Source organism: Globicephala melas, chromosome 17 (genome assembly GCF_963455315.2).
Source record: "Globicephala melas chromosome 17, mGloMel1.2, whole genome shotgun sequence".
Taxonomy (NCBI): domain Eukaryota; kingdom Metazoa; phylum Chordata; class Mammalia; order Artiodactyla; family Delphinidae; genus Globicephala; species Globicephala melas.
The window spans coordinates 33372868-33383879 of NC_083330.1; the positions used below are offsets into that span (position 1 = coordinate 33372868).

The window sequence follows — 11012 nt, forward strand, 5'->3', positions numbered from 1 at the left end:
CCCTATGTGTATGGCTAGAAGCTTTTGCAACTGAGGTCTGCCCTACTTTTCATGCTAATGGTAATGCTTGTCCTCCTAATGCAGCTGTAAACTTTATAAGCCCATAGGTGGACAGCATCACAAAATATTTACCCCTCCCCACTGGCCCACTCTCAAGCTTCTCTCCCCTTCCCCAATACACAAATGTACATCAATGCTCTTGAGACCACTATCAACATATTGACCTTTAATTCTTCTACTTTGCAGCTTCCCTCTTATCAGGAGATGTCAGCATTTAGTGCAAGGACAAATGCTTGCCTCTTGGTGAGTAATGTAGGCAATGCCTCCAAGAGACAAAAAGCCCTTAGGGAGGGGGAAAAAGTCTTTCAAAAAGGTTGATGCCCAGAGGAGGCATTTTCAGTCATCTCAGCTTAGAGGTCAAATATCCAAAATTAAAAAGGTTAAAAAAAAGAAAAGAAAGCAAGGAAGAAAAGAAGGAAACAATTTTCTTATCTCATAGTAATAAGGCAGTTTTCCTTAAAAAAAAAAGACTTAAGCCTTAAATTCTCTTTCCTAATCAAAATGTGCTTTTCCGTCTTTAGACTATTCCTCTTATATCCTGTATTATTCATGACGTTTAATTCTTGAAATAGCACATGGCTGAAAACAGAAGCTAACTTCTTGTCCACTATGAATTAAATCTTCTTTTCCTAGGACCTGTCTACAGTGTACAATTTGGGGTTTGCCAACATAATTATTTTTTCTGAAATAAGTTACAGCATTTTGCCTTTTCAATATATAGTTATACAATATATTGTTAACACAACATAGTTAATATAGTCAATATAGTCAATACAACTATAACACACGTGATATGATGCCACTTTGGTGATTTTCTTCATCCATGTAATTCTGAAATTTGACAGTATAGTTTTCATATTCTAATGAGCTGAGTATTACCTTTGCAAGGAGAGAAAAATAAAATAAATTCATAATATTCTTGTGTGGTTTGCCCCTGGGGTGGATTACCATAATGGGGGGATATTTGAGCCTTTCCCCAAGTCATTAAAAAACCTCCAGCGAGCAGCCCCTTGTCCTCTCCAGGGAGTGGGGGGCAAGGATCTTTAATCATAATAATCCTGGGGGGAGAAATCTCAGAAATAAGACATCTGCTTCTGTGCCTTGTTGTTTTGCAGAATAGCAATGATTGCTTTAGCAGCTTCTATTGCCATGTGTGTACAATAAGTAAATGAACATAAAATTGAATGAACGCATAAAAGAAGGATAAACCCACCCAGCTTAACGAATCCACTCTCTCACCTGCTGTGCCCTGAAACATGAAAGAAAGAATCACGGGATCATAAGGATTAATAAAATAACAGTCTCTGTTAACAATATTGACAGAAGGTATAGGAAAATTTGTCTGATGTGGGACCAACAGCTTAACTGCTTAATCCTTTTTTTTTTTTTAAGGGCAACTCATTCATTTATTGTTTAAAGATTGCAAGAAAACTTCTGAATTTCTGTAGCACAGTTTAAATGTTTTACTTTTTGATAAATCAGAGTATAATAGAAAAAACAATTAGTTTCCAGTAATATCTATATCTCTATTCAGAATTAAGTCTTCCACAGACATGTAACCTGGAAACAAAAGCCTGTTACAATAAGCAAAGCTTCAACAGAGCTGCTACTTTTCGGGCCAGGGAAAGGTTCATCCCTATAGGAGGAGGATGTGCTATGTAAAATGGCTGCAAGGTCACAGCCTTGAGGGCACTGGAAGTCTATTATCCTATCCCACATTAAGTAGTTTGGTGAACTTCAAACGACCGTTCATCTGCAACCAAGCTGGCAAACTTTAACTGATATTTCAAGCAGGTAAAAAATAAATTAAAAGAAATCCTTACACTGATGTTCCTTGATTCACACTGTTAAATGGTTCATTAACATGTAATTCTGGCTAAGAATTACATTTGAGACTCCTTGCTCAGATTTTGGTTAACAGTACAAATCTTTGAGAAATTCAAGTTCTTATTAATCAATAATTTGTCAGCTAGGCTACATTCAGGCATCAGCTGCAACTACAGAATAGGTGCACTGCCTCAGCGCTTTAGAAAGACATAATCTAGAACACTACTAGCAGACAAAATATCTGTTACTAGACAGCACAGGTGCAGTACAGCAAGACAAAAACATATATTCATGTGAGCCGCGGACCAGCCGGAGAAAGAGGATCTCACCGCTCAGGGTCAGAAGGGAAGGGGTAAGGAACTGAAGTAGCACCGACGAATGTGGTCAGAAGGACCAAGACAACTGATGGTTGCAAGGCAAATTTTATTGCTCTACAGTTGCAGATTATCTAGACTAGAAAAAGGAAGGTTGCCAGATGGTGGTTTACATTATCTACAGACTGTCTCGGCTCAAGGTTAACTTCCCTGGGAGGAAACCCATAAACCCAGAAGCATCAAAAATAACCTGCATGTGCAGGGGGAAGACAGCTTTGCTTGTCTCATTTTACATTCTTTCTGATCTCTGGGCCCTGGTGATTTATCTCCCATGGAATGGAACAAGGAGGGGAACAAGGAGGGACAGTCCCTTCGAGCAGCGGCGGCATGCCTGGCATGTCCTTACCTGCTCTCAAGGCTGACTGCTTCCCACAGGTCCCCCCTTTTTTATTTTTTAACTTTTGCTGCAAAATAATTCCATGAAGTTTAGTGCCGAGAGTAGTGTACTGTTGCATGAGGATATGAAACAGACATGAGAAGATTATTATCAACAATAGGCAAATTATGGCCAGGGTAATAAATCCTGACAACCTTCCAGTAATCCAAGACTGAGGGTTTAACCACTTTAAATGATCCAGTAAAGTTTGAATTACATCTTCTGGTGAAACATCATCAAGATGTGTATTTTGTATATCCTGAATTTCAGCATTTAATTTCTTAAGATCAAGACTAATATTATTATCTGACCAAACACTCAGCAGATGCATTTTTACTTTTTCCCATTCCCAAATACAGTCACTGTACTTTTAAGGAGTAACACACATCCATGTATACTTTGCATGACAAGCTAAACGCATCCTCAATTTTAATGCTTCTATCTGATCTCCAATCCCCAACATTGCATTTTTAAATTCATCTAACTTGTTATTAATCCGTAAATATATGTGACTTTGTAAAGATAAAGCAAGACTGGTATGTTGAGATAACCGATTAGCAAAGTGAGCATGATTAATACTCTGTGAAAGAGCAAGACCGGCAGTAGCCACAGTAGCAGACAGAGCAGGCGACGCAAGTAAACTTACTATTAGCCACCCAAGAAAGCGTCTCCTTCTCTGCAAGGCTTTAGAGACTTCCACCCATGCCTGTACTCCAGTATCTTCATACCAAGGTTCTCTCAGATGTACAGGCACCATAACATACATGGGTTGCTTTAGTATAAGCACAGATTGCGTTCCTGCAGAAGGGAACATACAACTGCTAAAAATACAATTAACACAGCTAATATTATATCCTCCTTTGGAAGAATTACCAATGTTAATAGAACCAAACAAAAGTGTATATGGAGGAGCAACACAAGTTGTAACAGGGGTATTGGAATAAGTTAGAGCTAGTTTCCATATATCCCAGTTCTTTTGAAATGTGATGGGAAAAGAAGAGATAAGAATTGACACCTTGGTATAATCTATAGTACACCATATTTGGTTATTCTTCCAAGATGCACCTTGGTATAATCTATAGTACACCATATTTGGTTATTATTCCAAGATGCACTGCAATGTTCAAAAGTGGATCCAGGAAAGTTAACGGTCATAAGGGGAGGCAATTGATTTTTTGATTTTCTGTTAAGCATAGTAACCTTATGTCCAGCTATAAGTATCCCTTGTCCTCCAAGTAAATGCTTCATACAGAAATAATTTCCTGAATCTTCACCTGTAACCTTGGCTATAGTAATAGCAGAATCCCTAAGTGGTGAGGCGTATGAGATTTGACCTCTAATATTAATAGCTTGCCCATTTTATACCAAATGATGGTATCCTTAAGATCCTCTCGTCGGCTGGTAGCCGGGCATGTAAGAGTAATGTTGGTTCCTGTAAAACGAAGGATGCCTGGGAAGGCCCTGGGAAGAGTTTCCCGACAGTGGTGGCCCATCCTTGTGGGCCACTGAGCAACAATCTTGTGCCCAATGTTTTCCCCTATTGCATTTAGGGCATAAACCAGGGATTTTCTGACCATCTGGAGGTTTTTGAGTAGGGAAGGAAGGACTAGGGTTAGAATTAAAAGATCTACATTCTCTAGCAAAAGGACCTGCCTTTCCGCATTTAAAACAAGTCTTTGTTTTCTTTTGATTGTTTTTAAACCCCACTTTAGTTAATGCTGCAGCCACAGCAGCACCCTGTATATAAGTAGGCCCAATGTCTGCACAAAGGTGAATATAATCCTCCAATGTTCCCCGTTTTCTCCAAGGTCGAATCGCAGCCTGACACTCATTATTAGCATTTTCAAAAGCAAGTTGCTTAACTACAATTGTACCAGTGAGTCCGTCCACAATGAGTCTCCCCACCGCCTGTGACAACCTATCTACAAAATCAGCATATGGTTCATCAGGTCCCTGTCTAAGTTTTGAAAGATCTTCAGTTTTGTGTGTAGAAGGACATTTCCTCCAGGCTTGTAATGCCAAATGATTTATTTGAGGATAAGCAACAAAGGGATAAGTTAATTGATCTTGTAAAGAAAGATACTGTCCTTCCCCAATCAGCATATGATAATCAACTGGAATATTATGGGCAGCATTCTTTTCTGCTTGTTCAGCAGCCCCTTCATAAAAATCAAACTTCCATATTAAATAATCTCCACCATTTAAACAAGCTCATGCAATAGACTTCCAGTCAGCGGGGGGAAGAGCTTCTCCTGTCAACCATAGCAGTAGTAAAAGGAGCAGTGGGCCCATATTGAGCACAGGCACATTTTCAATCTTTCAAAACTTTCAAAGGGAGAGCCTGATGCTCCCTAGTAGCTTGTTGAGGATTATTAGGATCAGGTCTTTCTATGACGGGACAACAGAAAATAGGATCTTCTCCTCGTTTTATTGCTCCTTGTACAGCACGCTGCAAGGGACTGAGCATTTTTACAGATGTAGATTTTTGAGGAAGACAGTCCTTATTAACCTGCAGCTTTTTCACTGACTTATCTATCACAGCCATTAGAAAATCATCCTCAGGATATTTCTCTCTTTTATGTTTACAAGCCTCATCTGTTAAGTCAAAATGTTCCTCTTCATCTAAAATATTTAAATTAATTAGCTCTTTCGGTTTAGGAAGTGGCGACACAGTAGTTGATAATACAGTCTCTCCTTCTGTCAGAGGCTTATGTTTTTCTGACTTTACATTCAAATCAACACTATCATGAGAAGAATTTAAACATATTTTTATCAGATTCCACAAACTATATGTAACAACAGGAGTATGAGTAGGCCCTCGAGACTCGTAATAATTTTTTAAATCTTCTCCAACTTTCTGCCAGATTTCTATGTCACCAGAGCCGCCATCAGGAAACCAGGGAGATACACCATGGATATGCTGTAAAAATTCAGTCAACAATAAAGTTCAGAAACTTTATTACCCCGAGCTCTAAGCATCGAAAGTAAAACCTGAGCAAATAATTCATACATCTTTGAGCCCTTCTGCCCCATCTTATTTTACTTCTGACTATTGCCTTATGCCTCTATTAGTTCCACTTTTACTGGTGGCCACACATATTTTGCATAAGGGTTCTCTTACCTGCACTTTCTTTTTCTTTTAATTGCCTTCACGCTTCAGGTCCCTGTTCGAGTGCCACTTGCCGCGGACCAGCCGGAGAAAGAGGATCTCACCGCCCAGGGTCAGAAGGGAAGGGGTAAGGAACTGAAGTAGCACCGACGGATGGGGTCAGAAGGACCAAGACAACTGATGGTTGCAAGGCAAATTTTATTATGCTACAGTTGCAGATTATCTAGCCTAGAAATCGGAAGGTTGCCAGATGGTGGTTTACATTATCTACAGACTGTCTCGGCTCAAGGTTAACTTCCCTGGGAGGAAACCCATAAACCCAGAAGCATCAAAAATAACCTGCATGTGCAGGGGGGAGACAGCTTTGCTTGTCTCATTTTACATTCTTTCTGATCTCTGGGCTCTGGTGATTTATCTCCCATGGAATGGAACAAGGAGGGGAACAAGTAGGGACAGTCCCTTCGAGCAGCGGCGGCATGCCTGGCATGTCCTTACCTGCCCTCAAGGCTGACTGCTTCCCACACGTATGTTGCCTTGTTTAAGCCTCAAGCGCTCGATCCTTTGTTGAAATACAATAATTTCATTCCTATGGTTTTCAATACCAAAAACTCAACCTCCAGGAGGGCTAAAGTATAATTTGTACTCCAAACCAAGTAGCAGTGCAGTTCGCTACTACTGAGACTGAATCCATAAAGACTTCAAGACCACGTCCAGAAGACAAGTTATTATATATAACACCCTAGAAGGTCTGAAACATAATTATCATATACATAGCTGGTCCTTCAGAGCTTTTTACCTATAACATGTTTTTTGATGAAAGTCATTTAATGTACTGGAGATAACTGTGACTTACTGATCAAATATTTGAATACTTATACTTACCTGGGATTTCATTTCTGCTGATAGAAAAAGGTAGAACAGGACTCACTAAAAAAAACAAACATTAGAAATGAAAGTAAAAATCTTAACACACACTATCACTTTTGGAAGCAGCATAGAGGGGCAGTCAATGGTAAACACTGGTGAAATAGGTCAAAACTCTAGGCCAAAAATCCATTATTATTATCATCAGTGACAGTACCACAACTGTGCCCTTCAGAATTAATAATCACTCCTAAGAATCTTCATTTGGCACCAGATGATGCGGTTAAGAGAAACACTCTGGGAGGTTTTGAATCAGACTTGGTTTTTTGTTAGCCAAGTTACAGGAGAATTTTTAAAGTGGGGGGAAGGGAAGAAGGAAATGGACCAGGAAAAGAATTTAAGCCATCATCTATAAACCAACAAAGCACTGATACTTCCGAACATTATGTCAGACACTAAAATGACTGATATAGGCTCAAGTGGTTTACAAAACCTATAAAAAGACTACACCAGCAAAGTCCCCATTTATCTGTAGAGTTCAGAAACTAATACAAGGAATATTTTAGCTTAAAACCTTATCTCAAGAGAATCATACACACTTCACATGAATAAAAATACCTGAAACCAAACATTTTTAAAAGCTCCAATACCCAAAATATAAAGAAAAATATTAATTCAGAAGACTCAATCAATCCATGATAATCACAAAACGGCTGGGCAATCTCTATCTCCCTTCCACACTAACCATCCATCCCATGGAAGACCAAGGGAGATCAGACCTTCCAGACTTACCTTCCAGACCTTCCAGACACCTGGCTGCTGCAAAATTCTATGGAGACTCCTTGTGCAACAGCAGTTTCCCATCTCTTGTGTCTCTCCCTATCGTGATCGTGATCATGCAGGAAGCAAGTCTGGCTGTGCTATTTCTTATCATTGTCTGTCACCCATCTGCAGCATGGTATTGTACAGATAAGGAAAAAGTAGTTCCCTTTCCCCCAGAAGGTTGAGGCTCAGGTACAGGGTAATTCTCCTGTGCACACAGTCATTATTTAGGCCGACTCAGTGACTTCAACAGGCTTAATCATGTGATCAGGTTTGTTGCCAGCTGCGTAATGCTCCCACATCTGTAGATAGAGCCGCTCTAGGTCCATTGTGTATTGTTTGGTGTTGAACAGAGGGCTAGATGTTCTCTGCTTCCAGACTTTGCCACGAATTTTCTTCAGGTATTCTAGATCAGTTCCCAGTTTCACAGCTATGTCTTCATATTCTTGTCTATTTTGAGCAATAAGCTCAAGACAGCCTAAACAAGTGAGCTGGGAAGCTGCAACTCGGAAAGCAAGAGTCTCTCCTGGCATAGTCACCACGGGTGTCCCTGACCAAAGGACATTCATCCCTGTGGTGTGTCCATTACAGAGTGGAGTGTCCAAGCAGACATCAGCCAGCTGGCCTCTCCGAACATGTTCCTCTTTAGGAGCAACAGGTGAAAAAATGATACGCTTCTGGGGAAGGCCCATATTTTGTGCATACTGTTGAATATTAGGTTCTCCTACTGCTGGAAAACGCAACAGCCACAGTACACTATTGGGAACACGCTTCAGAATATTTGCCCACATCTGCAAAGTAGATGGGTCAATTTTATATAACTGATTGAAGTTACAGTACACAATGGCATCTTCGGTAACCCGTACTGAGAACGTGTGGTTACAATAATGGTACGGGGAACCTCCTCTCCAGTGGCAGCCTTAATGTTGATCTGGGTAGTTGCCAGTCCATTGCTAAGACTGAATCCATTAATTGTTATCTGAATTTGTCCTCTGTTAATCATTTCAATAACTGCCTCTGCAATAGTATTCATAGGAATGACAGGCATATTAAGAGCCGTATTACTGCTGTCTGCGTTGTCTCCTCCATCAGGACATTTCATCTTGACAATCTGCACATCTGGGAGACTATCAAGAAATGCTTTGAGGTCGATGCCATTCAGCACAATCCGATTGTCATAAATGTGCCCATTGGACTTAAAATCGATGACTGCCTTCTTCTTCAGGTGAGGGAACATATTAGCATGATCACCAATAAACAAAGTATGGGGCATATAAGCCAGTTTCTCAGAATACTGCTCAGCAACTTCAGCAGGTGAAGTTTCCTGATCAGTGATGATATAATCCATGAAAAGCACGCCACTGGTCCCAGGGTAGCCCAGCCACATTGCCTGAATAGGAGCTGGCCTGAGAGCAAAGAGTTCATTTCGAGCACCCCTGGTATAACCATTCATATTTACAAGGATGTGTATACCATCTTGATGGATGCGATCAGCTGCTTTCCCATTGCATGGAATCTGAGAAAGATCAATGAAATGATGGGCTTCTGCCATCACCTTCGCTCGGAAGTTTGTGCCATCATCTGGGCTCAGGGCGTAACAGAATACCTCAAATTTATCAGGATTGTGCATGCCTGGAATAGACTGCATAAGATGAGAAGTAGGATGATTCCCAAAGTCAGAACTCACGTATCCTACACGCAGTCGACCATCACTGAGCTTCAAGTCTTTTGGATGTTCGTACGGTGGTTTATGAAGGACACTGATCTCATCCAAGCAGAGGTTCCCATGGCTCTCAGCAATAGCCTTCCTGAAGCCATGAGAAAGAGGATAGAGCATACTATGATGAGGCTGCACAGAAGGCAACCTATTCTTCTCCAGCTGGCCAGCCACAATGCTGACCAACTTCTTCATTCACTCACCATAGTCTGTCCAATCACAGACAATCTGCAGGCAATGAGCCAAATCACAATAAGCGTCAGGAAAATCAGGTTCAAGCTTCAGAGCAGTGCGATAAGAAGCAATTGCTTCTGGAATATTCCCTGAATACTTGTGAATGGAAGCCAGATTGCTGTGGGCATCCGCAAGTGCAGGGTTAATCTGAATGGCACGAGTATAACACTGCAAGGCTCCCTGAACATCCTGCATCTCCTTTAGAGTGTCTCCCATGTTACAGTAGGCATCAGCAAAGGTAGGACTGATTCGAACAGCCTCCTTATAATGCATCAGAGCTTCCTACAGTTTTCCCTGCTGCTGCAATACACTTGCTAAATTTGAATGGGCAACAGCAAACTCTGGGAAGACTTCTAATGCTTTACAATACAAGCGAACTGCCTCTTCAAAGTTTCCCTGGTCTCCTTTGATATTGGCTAGGTTATTCAGAGAGTCTGCATGGGTGGGACACAGCCGCAGAGCTGTATTATAACACTCTTCTGCTTCGGCAACACTGCCCTTCTCTTCCAGAGCGTTGGCTAGGTTGCAGTAAGCATCAGGGAAACGTGGTTGCAATTCAATAGCCCGCCTGTAGGTGTCTACTGCCAGATCCATCAGGCCTTGCTCATAGTATACACAAGCCAGGTTGGCATGTACCACTGCATGATTTGGGCTCAAGCTTAGGGCACAAAGGTAAGCTGCCACAGCTCTGTCAAAAATCCGTGCCTCTTTCAAGACATTTCCTAAATTGATATAAGCATCCAGAAAATTGGGGTCAAGGGTGACAGCCTTTTCAAAGTGATGAATTGCAAGCCAAATCTCCCCTTGTGCATTGAAAACACAGCCAAGATTACTCCAAGCTACTGCAAAGTTCGGTTGCGTCTCCATTGCTTTCAAATAACATGCCTTGGCTCCTTCCAAGCGACCCAGGGCTTTGAGCAGGTTCCCCAGGTCACTGCGAACACAGTACAAATCAGGACTGCACTGAAGAGCAGAGACGTAAGCTTGTACTGCCCCTTCCATGTCGCCTGCTGCTACCAAAGCGGCTGCCAGGTTAATATAACCATCGATGAAATCTGGTTTGAGATGCAATGCATGCCGGTAATGCTCAATCGCTTCCTGCAACTGCCCTCTTTCCTTGTACACATTCCCCAAATTCGAATAGGCTTCTGCCAGAAGAAGGTTCTGTTTAATTGCCAGAGTACTAAAGTGGGCAGATCTGTCCAGCCTTCGACACTGGAAGTGTAGAGATGAAAGTAATAAAAGTAGTCCAGTATTGTCTGGCTCTTGTCTCCACAGCTGCATGCAGTGTCTCTCAGCTGCCTGAAAATCTCCTGCCTGATACTCTCGATGTGCCAACTCAGCTAACCCTTGGAAGGAAAGCATACGTTTCATTGGTTCTGTGCTGTCGGCCACGTTGCCCACAGAAGACGCCATCTGGAGCTTCTGGAGAGAGTGAGAAAAGGGGGTAATTGAGTCCCGCTGCTGCCACTACTGGCAAGAATGTTTCTAGAGGTAGCAAATACGAGGGCAGCAGCCGTACCACTGCTTTGGCAGGCGTAAGCGGCGGCAACAGTTACACGCACTGAAACTTAGGAACTCTGGTTGGCCATCTACCTCTCACGCTCTTGAAATCTTAATTCTTAACCC

The 11012-nt window shown here is 41.7% G+C and overlaps 1 pseudogene; it reads right to left on the minus strand.

The window, feature by feature from the left end:
• Nucleotides 1–2293: 2293 nt before the first annotated feature.
• LOC132593749 (UDP-N-acetylglucosamine--peptide N-acetylglucosaminyltransferase 110 kDa subunit pseudogene) lies at nucleotides 2294–10799 on the minus strand (annotated as a pseudogene).
• Nucleotides 10800–11012: the final 213 nt, after the last annotated feature.